General features: G+C 40.8%; 1 pseudogene; it reads left to right on the top strand.

The window, feature by feature from the left end:
• The first annotated feature begins 6,957 nt into the window (after positions 1-6,957).
• LOC118971096 (olfactory receptor 5L1-like) lies at positions 6,958-7,893 on the top strand (annotated as a pseudogene).
• Positions 7,894-14,072: the final 6,179 nt, after the last annotated feature.

Here is a 14,072-nt window from a genome sequence, read left to right as displayed (position 1 = left end):
GGCTATTGTAAATAGTGCTGCGATAAACATAGGAGTGCATCTGTCTTTCTCAAACTTGATTGCTGCGTTCTTAGGGTAAATTCCTAGGAGTGGAATTCCTGGGTCAAATGGTAGGTCTGTTTTGAGCATTTTGATGCACCTCCATACTGCTTTCCACAATGGTTGAACTAATTTACATTCCCACCAGCAGTGTAGGAGGGTTCCCCTTTCTCCACAGCCTCGCCAACATTTGTTGTTGTTTGTCTTTTGGATGGCAGCCATCCTTACTGGTGTGAGGTGATACCTCATTGTAGCTTTAATTTGCATTTCTCTGATAATTAGCGATGTGGAGCATCTTTTCATGTGTCTCTTGGCCATCTGTATTTCTTTTTTGGAGAACTGTCTGTTCAGTTCCTCTGCCCATTTTTTAATTGGGTTATTTGTTTTTTGTTTGTTGAGGCGTGTGAGCTCTTTATATATTCTGGACGTCAAGCCTTTATCGGATGTGTCATTTTCAAATATATTCTCCCATACTGTAGGGTTCCTTTTTGTTCTATTGATGGTGTCTTTCGCTGTACAGAAGCTTTTCAGCTTAATGTAGTCCCACTTGCTCATTTTTTCTGTTGTTTTCCTTGCCCGGGGAGATATGTTCAAGAAGAGATCACTCATGTTTATGTCTAAGAGGTTTTTGCCTATGTTTTTTTCCAAGACTTTTATGGTTTCATGACTTACATTCAGGTCTTTGATCCATTTTGAGTTTACCTTTGTATATGGGGTTAGACAATGATCCAGTTTCATTCTCCTACATGTAGCTGTCCAGTTTTGCCAGCACCATCTGTTGAAGAGACTGTCATTTTGCCATTGTATGTCCATGGCTCCTTTATCAAATATTAATTGACCATATATGTTTGGGTTAATTTCTGGGGTCTCTAATCTGTTCCACTGGTCTGTGGCTCTGTTCTTGTGCCAGTACCAAATTGTCTTGATTACTATGGCTTTGTAGTAGAGCATGAAGTTGGGGAGTGAGATCCCCCCTACTTTATTCTTCTTTTTTAGGATTGCTTTGGCTATTCTGGGTCTTTGGTGTTTCCATATGAATTTTTGAATTATTTGTTCCAATTCATTGAAGAATGTTGCTGGTAATTTGAGAGGGATTGCATCAAATCCGTATATTGCTTTGGGCAGGATGGCCATTTTGACGATATTAATTCTTCCTAGCCATAAGCATGGGATGAGTTTCCATTTATTAGTGTCCCCTTTAATTTCTCTTAAGAGTGACTTGTAGTTTTCAGAGTATAAGTCTTTCACTTCTTTGGTTAGGTTTATTCCTAGGTATTTTATTCTTTTTGATGCAATGGTGAATAGAATTGTTTTCCTGATTTCTCTTTCTATTGATTCGTTGTTAGTGTATAGGAAAGCTACAGATTTCTGTGTGTTAATTTTGTATCCTGCAACTTTGCTGTATTCCGATATCAGTTCTAGTAGTTTTGGAGTGGAGTCTTTAGGGTTTTTTATGTACAGTATCATATCATCTGCAAATAGTGACAGTTTAACTTCTTCTTTACCAATCTGGATTCCTTGTATTTCTTTGTTTTGTCTGATTGCCGTGGCTAGGACCTCCAGTACTATGTTAAATAACAGTGGGGAGAGCGGGCATCCCTGTCTGGTTCCCGATCTCAGAGGAAATGCTTTCAGCTTCTCGCTGTTCAGTATAATGCTGGCTGTGGGTTTATCATATATGGCCTTTATTATGTTGAGGTACTTGCCCTCTATTCCCATTTTGCTGAGAGTTTTTATCATGAATGGATGTTGAATTTTGTCAAATGCTTTTTCAGCATCTATGGAGATGATCATGTGGTTTTTGTCTTTCTTTTTGTTGATGTGGTGGATGATGTTGATGGATTTTCGAATGTTGTACCATCCTTGCATCCCTGGGATGAACCCCACTTGGTCATGGTGTATGATCCTTTGGATATACTGTTGAATTCTGTTTGCTAATATTTTATTGAGTATTTTTGCATCTACATTCATCAGGGATATTGGTCTGTAATTTTCTTTTTTGGTGGGGTCTTTTCCTGGTTTTGGTATTAGGGTGATGTTGGCCTCATAGAATGAGTTTGGGAGTATTCTCTCTTCTTCTATTTTGTGGAACACTTTAAGGAGAATGGGTATTATGTCTTCTCTTGTGTCTGATAAAATTCCGAGGTAAATCCGTCCGGCCCCGGGGTTTTGTTCTTGGGTAGTTTTTTGATTACCGTTTCAATTTCTTTGCAAATAATTGGTTTGTTTAACTTTTGTGTTTCTTCCTTGGTCAGTCTTGGGAGGTTGTATTTTTCGAGGAAGTTGTCCATTTCTTCTAGGTTTTCCAGCTTGTTGGCATATAGGTTTTCATTGCAGTCTTTAATAATTCTTTGTGTTTCTGTGGGGTCTGTCATGATTTTTCCATTCTTATTTCTGATTATGCTGATTTGTGTTGATTCTCTTTTTCTCTTAATAAGTTTGCCTAGAGGCTTATCTATTTTGTTTATTTTCTCAAAGAACCAGCTCTTGGTTTTGTTGATTTTTGCTATTGTTTTATTCTTCTCAATTTTGTTTATTTCTTCTCTGATCTTTATTATGTCCCACCTTCTGCTGACTTTAGGCCTCCTTTGTTCTTCTTTTTCCAGTTTTAATAATTGTGATGTTAGACTATTCATTTGGGATTGTTCTTCCTTCTTCAAGTGTGCCTGGATTGCTATATACTTTCCTCTTAAGACTGCTTTCGCTGCATCCCACAGAAGTTGGGGCTTAGTGTTGTTGTTGTCATTTGTTTCTATATATTCCTTGATCTCTATTTTGATTTGTTCATTGATCCATTGATTATTTAGTAGCATGTTGTTAAGCCTCCATGTGTTTGTGAGCCTTTTTGTTTTCTTTGTAGAATTTATTTCTACTTTCATACCTTTGTGGTCTGAAAAATTGGTTGGTAGAATTTCAATATTTTGGAATTTACTGAGGCTCTTTTTGTGATCTAGTATGTGGTCTATTCTGGAGAATGTTCCATGTGCACTTGAGAAGAATGTATATCCTGTTGCTTTTGGATGTAGAGTTCTATAGATGTCTATTAGGTCCATCTGTTCTAGTGTGTTGTTCAGTGCCTGTGTGTCTTTACTTATTTTCTGCCCGGTGGATCTATCCTTTGGGGTGAGTGGTGTGTTGAAGTCTCCTACAATTAATGCATTGCAGTCTATTTCCCTCTTTAGTTCTGTTAGTATTTGCTTCACATATGCTGGTGCTCCTGTATTGGGTGCATATATATTTAGAATGGTTATATCCTCTTGTTGGACTGAGCCCTTTATCATTATGTAGTGGCCTTCTTTATCTCTTGTTACTTTCTTTGTTTTGAAGTCTATTTTGTCTGATATTAGTACTGCAACCCCTGCTTTCTTCTCACTGTTGTTTGCCTGAAATATGTTTTTCCATCCCTTGACTTTTAGTCTATGCTTATCTTTGGGTTTAAGGTGAGTTTCTTGTAAGCAGCATATAGATGGGTCTTGCTTTTTTATCCATTCTATTACTCTATGTCTTTTGATTGGTGCATTAAGTCCATTTACATTCAGGGTGACTATTGAGAGATATGTACTTATTGCCATTGCAGGCTTTAGATTCGTGGTTACCAAAGGTTCAAGGTTAGCTTCTTTAGTATCTTACTGCCTAACTTAGCTCGCTTATTGAGCTGTTATATACACTGTCTGGACATTATTTTCTTCTCTCCCTTCTTATTCCTCCTCCTCCATTCTTCATATGTTGTGTGTTTTGTTCTGTGCTCTTTTTAGGGGTGCTCCCATCTAGAGCAGTCCCTGTAGGATGCCCTGTAGAGGTGGTTTGTGGGAAGCAAATTCCCTCAGCTTTTGCTTGTCTGGGAATTGTTTAATCCCATCATCATATTTAAATGATAGTCGTGCTGGATACAGTATCCTTGGTTCAAGGCCCTTCTGTTTCATTGCATTAAGTATATCATGCCATTCTCTTCTGGCCTGTAGGGTTTCTGTTGAGAAGTCTGATGTTAGCCTGAGTGGTTTTCCTTTATAGGTGACCTTTTTCTCTCTAGCTGCCTTTAAAACTCTTTCCTTGTCCTTGATCCTTGCCATTTTAATTACTATGTGTCTTGGTGTTGTCCTCCTTGGATCCTTTCTGTTGGGGGTTCTGTGTAATTCCATGGTCTGTTCGATTATTTCCTCCCCCAGTTTGGGGAAGTTTTCAGCAATTATTTCTTCAAAGACACTTTCTATCCCTTTTCCTCTTTCTTCCTCTTCTGGTATCCCTATAATACGAATGTTATTCCTTTTGGCTTGGTCACATATTTCTCTTAGTGTTGTTTCATTCCTGGAGATCCTTTTATCTCTCTCTATGTCAGCTTCTATACGTTCCTGTTCTCTGGCTTCTATTCCTTCAATGGCCTCTTGCATCTTATCCATTCTGCTTATAAATCCTTCCAGGGATTGTTTCACTTCTGTGATCTCTTTCCTGACATCTGTGATCTCCTTCCGGACTTCATCCCACTGCTCTTGCATTTTTCTCTGCATCTCATCCCATTGCTCTTGCATTTTTCTCTGCATCTCTGTCAGCATGTTCATGATTTTTATTTTGAATTCTTTTTCAGGAGGACTAGTTAGGTCTGTCTCCTTCTCAGGTGTTGTCTCTGTGATCTTTGTCTGCCTGCAGTTTTGCCTTTTCATGGTGATAGAGATAGTTTGCAGAGCTGGTACAAGTGACGGCTGGAAGAGCTTCCCTTCTTGTTGGTTTGTAGTCTTTTCCTGGGAGAATAGTGACCTCTAGTGGCTTGTGCTGGGCAGCTGTGTGCAGACAGGGCTTCTGCTTCCTGCCCAGTTGCTTTGGGGTTTATCTCCGCTGTTGCTGTGGGCTTGGCCTGGCTGGGGCTGTTCCTCCAAAATGGTGGAGCCCCGTTGGAGGGGGAGCGGCCGGGATGCTATTTATGTCTGTAAGGGGCCTCTGTGCTCCCTGCTGCCCAGGGGGTTAGAGTGCCCAGAGATCCCCAGATTCCCTGCCTCTGGTCTAAGTGACCTGTCCTGCCCCTTTAAGACTTCCAAAAAGCACTCTCCAAACCAAAACAACAACAGCAACAATGAGAGAGGGAACAGAAAGAAGAAAAAAAAAAAAAAAGGAAAAAACAAGCGATTTTTTTTTTTTGTCCTCAGGTGCCGGTCCCAGGCACCCGCTCACTGGTCCTGCTGCCCTGTCTCCCTAGCACCAGGGTCCCTGTCCTTTCAAGGCTTCCAAAAAGCACCCAGCCACCGGTCCCGCAGGGAAGGAACACTCGATATTCTTTGTCCTCATGCACTGGTCCCAGGCACCCGCTCACCAGTCCCGCCGCCCTGCCTCCCTAGCACCGGGGTCCCTGTCCCTTTAAGGCTTCCAAAAAGCACTCGCCAAAAAGAGAGAAAAAAAGGGGAAAAACACGCGATTTCTTCCGTCCTCAAGTGCCGGTCTCAGGCACCCACCCACCGGTCCAACAGGGAAAAACGCGGGATATTCTTTGTCCTCAGGTGCCGGTCCCAGGCACCCGCTCACCAGTCCTGTCGCCCTGCCTCCCTAGTACCAGGGTCCCTGTCCCTTCAAGGCTTCCAAAAAGCGCTCGCCAAAAAGAGAAAAAAAAAAAAGGGGAAAACGCGCGACCTCCTCCGTCCTCAGGCACCGGTCTCAGGCACCCGCCCGCCGGTCCCGCAGGGAGAAAAGCGGGATATTCTTTGTCCTCCGGCGCCGTTCCCAGGCACCTGCTCACCGGTCCCGCCACCCTGCCTCCCCAGCAACGGGGTCCCGTCCCTCTAAGGCTTCCAAAAAGCGCTCGCCAAAAAAAAAAACCGCTCTGGTTTCTCTCCACCCGCCGGGAGCCGGGGGCAGGGGCGCTCGGGTCCCGCCGGGCCGGGGCTTGTATCTTACCCCCTTTGCAAGGCGCTGGGTTCTTGCAGGTGTGTATGTGGTCTGGATGTTGTCCTGTGTCCTGTGGTCTCTATTTTAGTAAGATTTTTCTTTGTTATATTTTCATAGCTCTATGTGTTTTTGGGAGGAGATTTCCACTGCTCTACTCACACCGCCATCCTGGCACCGCTCACCAACAATTGCTCTATTTTTGACAAATATGTTGTCCTGTTGTTAATATTATAAACAATGCTGCAATGGAACTGTGGACATAGTTTTCAGAATTTTATCAATGTAAGTAAATATTTCTTAAAACAGCTGATCACAAGGAATGTCATATAGTTTTCATTATTGTCAGGGTGAAGAATTTGGATATATGCTGCTAATTGCTTTCCAGAAAAATTTGTACACTTTTATTTTCTGAGCCTTTATTAGTGTAGATCATTATTATTGTAACTCTTCATTTGATATGCAGAATAATCATTTTCAGGTTATATTTTATTTCCCATTTGTCATACTTCCAAAATTAAAGGGTTTACATGAATCACAAACTTCAAAAAGTTCTGTCACACTCTCCAAGAGTTGCAGAGAACTTCACTTTAAATTTTTGTTCCTGATTGACTCAACTGAAGTGAAAGGGTATTTATTTTGTAGAATCACCATAGTCGTACACTGGTATACAGATGTTATTAATTTTTTTTCAGACAAGAGAAGTTAATTTCTGTTTTCTGTGAAGTATATTTTTGAACCCATTAAAAAAAACCATGGAACCACAAAACTTAGTTGATCATCTCAGTGAGTTATGAAAGATAGTACTTTGGGGTCATTAAAGGTTTCTGCTGATACTTAAATCAGTTTTGATCTGTAGGATACACTGAGACATTTATTTGACAATGGTGTTCTATCTCATTTTTGACTATTGTTATATCTCATAAATACAGTGACGGCAATATTATATTTTCTGAAGTCCATATTCATCTGTTTTTATCTCCATTTTTCTGTTTTAAGAAGAAGTATGAAACTTATTATTTTTTTTCTGGAGCCTGACATGCAGCAGGGATGGGCATGGAGAACTGCTCTTCTGTGGCAGAGTTCCTTTTTCTCAGACTAACTGATGCCCCTGAGATGAGAGCCTTTCTTTTCGTGCTACGGAGTCAAGGTTTTGGGCAACCTGGGCATGATTGCACTGATTCAGGTCAGCTCTGAACTTCACACTCCCATGTACTTTTTCCTCAGCCACTTGTCCTTTGTGGATTTTTGCTACTCCACAATCATTGTGCCAAAGATGTTGTCCAATGTCTTCAGTGAGGACAAAACCATCTCCTTTCTGGGATGCATGGTGCAGTTCTACTTATTTGGTTCCTATGCCATCACTGAGGTCTTCCTGCTGACTTTGATGGCCTATGACCGCTTTGTGGCCATCTGTAACCCACTGCTGTACATGGCACCATGTTCAGCATCTCTGTGTGGTGCTGGTGTTTGGTTGTTTACCTGTGTGCGTTGGTGTGTTCTCTGATTCACTTGTGCTTCGGCCTCCAGATCCCATCCTATCAATCAAATGTGATTAACCACCTCTTTTGCGATCCACTTCCCCTCTTGTCTCTTGCTTGTTCTGATGTCACTATGAATGAGCTGCTGCTATACATTGTGGTCACTTGCAATGAGATCACCACCATCGTGATCATCCTCACGTCCCACTTGTTTATTCTCATCACCATCCTGAGGATGCACTCTGCCCAGGGAAGGCTCAAAGCCTTCTCCACCTGTGCCTCCCACTTCACAGCCATTGCTGTCTTCCATGGAACAATCCTTTTCATGTATTGCCGGCCCAGTTCTGGCAACAGTATGGACACTGACAAAGTGACCACTGTATTCTACATGATCGTGATTCCCATGCTGAACCCCCTGATCTACAGCCTGAGGAACAAGGATGTGAAAGAAGCCCTCAAGAAAGTGTTGAGATCAAAATCACCTTTTGAAAAACTACTTTCTTAACTAGACTTGAGAGGTTTGTTTTGAGTGGATGGGAATGAAAATTTCATTGAGGATAGATTTTATGAGCTCGAGGACTGTGCAGGCTTTGTGATTTTCCCCTTGCCTATCTTATTAAGTCATATGTTACCCCTGTCACTGACACTTCAAATGCATCTGTTTCCTTTGCTGCTCTTCTCCAACCTTTAGTTGCTTTGAATTAGTTTTGTGACTGGAACTGTTACTCTTGATTCTCAGTGTCGATCCATCAACTTATTTCTAACAAAGTGCACATAAAAAGTCATGTCTTTTTATCATTCTCTCAGCATGCAGCCACTTGTATTAAATTGACTTCCTCCTCTTTACATGGAGTAACTATATATTTGTTTGTATTCTATGTTTTTCCTGAATATTTGAAGTGAATTTCCTGCATGTTTAAATCTGTGTATTATTTCTTATTCGTTTTGGTTTTCTTTTTTATTACATTTTCTATTGAGGTTATGATTTTAGGACTTTTAAACCTCTTCTGCAAATTGGAGATAATAATACTCTAATTTTCTAATAAAATTTCCATGACAACTGAATGACAGATCTTTAGCTCTTAGCATTATACGTTGTATATTATAGCTGATTATTAAATTATCTGCTGTATTGCTACTGTTTTTTTCACTTTTACCTTTTGTTTTCTATTCTCCTTAATTCTTGGTTAGAAAAGTAGATAATGTATGTGATGTCATAACTTCTTCAGTTTTTATGTCTTTTTAACTTTTTTTTTCCTCTGCCTGATGTTTTTTTAAGCATTCACTCTGTTTTCTAAATCTATTCGACTCTAAATTTATTGTTATTTCCCAATGTTTTCTGTAGAAAAGTACTATAAATTGGTGTCGTAAAACACTGTCTTACATAGTAGACTTCAGAGTTTGAGATCGGTATCACTTGGCCACATTTAAGGTGTCAGCAGGACCACACTTCCTCAGCTGTTTCTAGAGGTCAATCAATCCTTTCTCATTTCTTCCCATTTCTAGTCACTGCAGAGATTCCTTGATTGTGGTCATATGACTTTGGTCTTCAAGACTAGTGCCTTAAACATGTCTCATCTTTCCTACATCTTCTTGTGTGGGGGACACGTGTATATGTAAAATAGCCTCCTCTCTCATAATAAAGCCCTCCTGATAACCCAGAATAATTTCCTCATCTCAAAGTCTTTAATCACACCTTCTCATGACCTTTTTTAAAATAAGGTGGCATTTACAGATTTCAAGGATTAGAGCCTGATATATATTAAGGCCCATTTTAAAGCTTAGTACATCCACCTTTTAACAGTCACATCAAATTTATGTTTCCTATGTTCCTACCATGTGAATTCTCACTTTCTTAAGATTTCATTTCATATTTGTTATTGTCTATAAGTTTATTGGACTTACTTATTTAAATGCATGTATTTAGGTGCTTGTTGCTTTAGTGATGTAAGAAGAACTCTTGACTTGAGATTAAATACCTGGGTCCAGGTTCAGACCCACCCTAATATGTGAATTTGAGGAAGGTGCTTAATCTTGTTTAACCTCAGGTCTCTGAAATATAAACTGGGGATAAACTGTCAACCTCAGAGTTACCGCTGGACTTAAGGATAATAATAAAACTGCAAGGACCTGGCCCATGAAATGTACTCTTCTTAATGTTTCTTGAAAATAAATCTTTGATGGCAGGGATCATATAGAAGTACCCCAGCATCCTTGACCAAGAAAGCCAGTCATTATTTCTTGAGACAAATGAATAAATTATGACAAAAGGAATGTAGTTATATTGTGCTTATGATGACAACATGTGTCTGCATTGGTCCTATTTATTTATTAGTTTTTGATTAAGGCATTATTGATATACACTCTCATGAAGGATTCACATGAAAAAACAATGTGGTTACTACATTTACTCATATTATCAAGTCCCCAACCATACCCCAATGCAGTCCTTGTCCATCTGTGTAGTAAGATGCCACAGATTCACTGTTTGCCTTCTCTGTGCAACACTGATTTCTGCGTGAACCCCTACACCATGTATACTAAACATAATACCTCTCAATCCCCTTCTCCCTCCCTCCCCACCTGCCCTTCCACACCCCTTCCCTTTGGTAACCCCTAGTCCCTTCTTGGAGTCTGTGAGTCTGCTGCCATTTTGTTCCTTCAGGTTTGCTTTGTTGTTATACTTGATATGAATACTGTGAATCATCTCCATTTTGGCCATTCTTTAGATGAGTGATGGTCCTGTACTGAGGATTAATTTTTATTCACCTGAACACTTATAAAGTGTATACCCTTCTATGTAACGAGTCAGTGAAAGTCTGAATACAGACGGGTGGCCAGGCGAAGTGCTGTGCGTACAAGTCCTCGGTCCTCCGGGGCCCACCCTCTCCAGCTGTCGCTGTCACCACTGTTCAGGTCCCATCAGGCTGGACACACAATGCAGGTCTTTTGGAGGATGTTTAAGCCACTATTTGGTGTAACTGCTGGTTTTAATTATTTCCAACAGTTCAGATATTTACACAGAAGCGGAATTATACACGTAAACAGGCAGACGGAGGTAACCGTGAAGGACCCTAGAGACCATCTAGGGTGAGGCCCGCGTTCCCAGGGTGGGGACGGAGGTCCAGCAGGAGGAGTGATCGGTGAACCAGCCCAGGGTTGAGAGCCGCACTGCGTGCCAGTTTACAGCTTGTTTCTGCAGGAGAGAGACCGTCCACAGATGTTAGAAAGTGCTGGCTCTTGCTTTACACACGACCGCACATTTACCACTTAATTGAGCCTTAGTACTGATACATTCAAATATACCATAGAAGTCACTAATTGAGTCCCAAGGTAATGTGTCCTACCGAGGTGACTGATTGTTTTGGGAAGCTTAAGAAGCATGGACCCCAGGGATACATGCACATAAAACAGAAAGCCTCTAATATTTTCCATCACAGCGTCTTCAGAGACCGGGGAAGCAATGTCTATCCCACAGGTTAGTTGGACTGCACTCTGGTTTTGGGGAAATGGACATAAATGATATTTTCTGGGGTTGGAAGCTTTACTTTTCTTGATCATGAGGGTAATTTATTATAGGCATGAGTAAGAGAAGAGGAATTGTAAAGGAGGGCAGTAGTATTGCACCTATTTTGAGTGTTTATGAAAGCACTTTCTCTCTGTGTATAGAGAAACAATCTCAGTGGGAAATGGGAAATGGAAGCAATTTAATCCGCTGAGCCGAGGACATTGTGGCAGGTGTTAATGTCAGAGGGAAGAGAGTGGGAAGAAATCGGGAGGAATGCTGACTGCCCTCCCCTCCCTCTCCCCCCGCCCTCCCCCAGCCCCACCTACGGCACTCGGTGAAGGAGGCTTTACATGAAGATGATGGGAATCCAAACCCTGCGCAGGTCTTTACACAACCTTAAGGCATACAGACCCCCGGTGGCCGTGGTGTCTGGGGCCCGCACCCCAGCTGTGCCAGGCCCTCACCTGGGGCTCCCCAGAGCGGCAGCAGGGCAGCAAAGGCCCCCTGCCTGTCCCTCAAGCCCAGCTCCTTGTCTTCTCAGTGATGGTCTTACCTCCTGGTACTGTAGGCGGAGGGGGAAATGCTCTTGGCTGGAATTGGGGGGACAGGCAGGGAGACCCGTCCTGCCTTGTTCTATCCAAGCTCTTCAGGAACATCCGCACATGGAGGGTCCCTGACCGTCATCTGATGCAGAGAGAGGCAGTGAGGAGCCCTCAGGTCTGTTCACGGAGGGACACTCACATGTGACCCACTCTTAAGCAGAAAGGACAGGGACTACTTGGGCTTGTGCTGAACACTGTGAAGTGTGTCTCCACAGCAGGTTTTCCCACCTCAGGACTGCTAACATTCTAGACCAGATCATCCTCTGGTGTTTGCACGTGTGGCTGGGGTGTGTGGGGAGGGGGCTGCCATGTGCCTGGTGGAGTGTTTATCAGCGCCCCTGGGCTCTGCCCAGCTGATGTCAGCGGTTCCTCTCCCTGCTCACGACCAAAAATGTCTGCAGACATTGTCAGATGCCCCATGGGAATCCAAATCACTCCTGGTCAAGAACTTCTGTTCTTTAAGAAATCAACAGCCTGATTTTTCATCTTTAAACTTGTAAAAAGGAGAAGGTTTTCAAAATTATGCACTACTTTGAAGTCAGGAACATACAACTCACTCTTATCCACCTTTGAAGAATGAAAACTACGTTTTCAGAAGAACCATTTGTTTACAAAATGGGATTCCTTAATGCACATGTGCTTTACCTCTTTGAAATCACTTTAAGTTTAGGAAAGTGCCTGGCTGGTTTGGGTTTAGGCTGGATTCTCCTTCCTCCAGGAACAATCAATCAACTGGTCACTGTACATCATGGCTAGATACACCAAGGGTCAGGAGGGGAGGAAAATTAGGGTGTTCTTGTTGTTGGCATTTCCTATAAATCAAAGGCCCTGACTGTATCTGTCTCACATTAAAAAAACAATACCTTCTTCTCCACTTGCTCCAGAACACTTGTGTTTTGTGAGAATTAAAGTAAATGCCTACATTGATTTTTTTTTAACTAACAGGAATTAAATATTTCTATTTCATGGATGTTGTGAGGTTAAATATACAATTTAAATTTTGCACACACATATGTATAGTGTGTTCTTGAAGAAATCTGGAGTTGGGGGCACCATCCCTGTGCAAGTGAAAACCTGCTTACAAACTTTGACTCCTCCCAAATTTATCTATTAGCCTCCTGTTGTGCAAAAGCCTTATCTATAAGAAAAGCAGTCTATCAACACATACATTGTATATTAAATTCATTTTATACTGTCTTCTTAAAAAAATTAAACTAGAAAAAGGAAACGATAAACAAGTCATAAGGGAGAGAAAATACATTTGCAGTTATGCACCATATTGATTTAAAAAAATCCTCCTGTAAGTGGACCCACACAGTTCAAACATGGATTTGTTACAGTGTCAACTGTAATATATACGTGTGCCATCTGGCTTACTATTTTTTGACTTACTCTTTTATCATAGGCATTTTGAGATCATTAAAGGTTTTTCAAAAATATTTTAATAGTGCATAGTTTTCCATAACATATATGTACCATAGTTTAGACCATATCTGTCTTGTTAGACACTTTATTTTGTATGTTTTAGTATCATAAATAATGCTTCAATGGGCTGCTGGCATTTTTAGTGATAATTTCACATGCACATCTTTAATTGGCTCTTCAAATATTTCGAGGCAGTAAATTCACTTGAAAACAGGTTATTATAAGGCTTCAGATCATAGTTACAGGAAGTGTGAACCTGTGTACCAATTCTCGAAACAATGGTCAATATTGAATCACGATTAACAAAATCATTATGGTAATTTTATAGAAAAATCTAATAGTGTATAAAAGCTGCTTTATCCTTCTGAAACATATTGCTAAAAATGAACAGTTTTGAGTTAACACTGTCTTATTTTTGGTGATGAATTTTTATTAATTTATATTTAAGTATAGTTGACATACAATATTACACTGATTTCAAGTACACAACACAGTGGTTCAACAGTTGCCCACATTATTATATACTCACCCCAACTAGTGCACTTGCTATCTGTCCACATAGTAAGATGTTACAGAATCACTGGCTATTTTCTCCATGCTGCACTTCCATCCCCAGGAGCATCTTATACTATGATTGATATTTTTGGTCCCTTTTATGCCTCTTACACTCCGCACCTAGCCACCCCAACCCCTCCCCCGTAGTAACCGCCAGTCACTTCTCAGTGTCTGTGAGTCGTATGCTCTTTTGTTCATTTTGTTTGTATTGTTTTTAGGTTCTACATATAAGTGAAATCATATGGTACTTGTATATTTCTGCTAAGTTTATTCATGGAGGATAATACCCTCTAGGTCCGTCTATGTTGTTTCAAATGACTTTTTAATGGCTGAATAATAGTCTATTGTTTATATGTACCACATATTCTTTATCCATTCATCTACTGATGGATGTTTTGGTTTCTTCCATATCTTGATTACTGTAAATAATGTGGTATAACAGGGTTTCATACATCTATTTTTCATGTGCACACTATTTTCATGAAGTACATATTTATAAGGAGGTGTAACAGTGTTTCAAGATAAGACATTTGTGCAGAAAAATATCAGCAACTCATTTAATAGCATGACTGTCTCCACTTTCTATTTAAAAGA

The sequence above is a fragment of the Manis javanica genome, chromosome 11, assembly GCF_040802235.1.
Source record: "Manis javanica isolate MJ-LG chromosome 11, MJ_LKY, whole genome shotgun sequence".
Taxonomy (NCBI): domain Eukaryota; kingdom Metazoa; phylum Chordata; class Mammalia; order Pholidota; family Manidae; genus Manis; species Manis javanica.
Note: the sequence above shows the minus strand (reverse complement) of the source record. Positions and strands in the feature narration are given on the sequence as shown.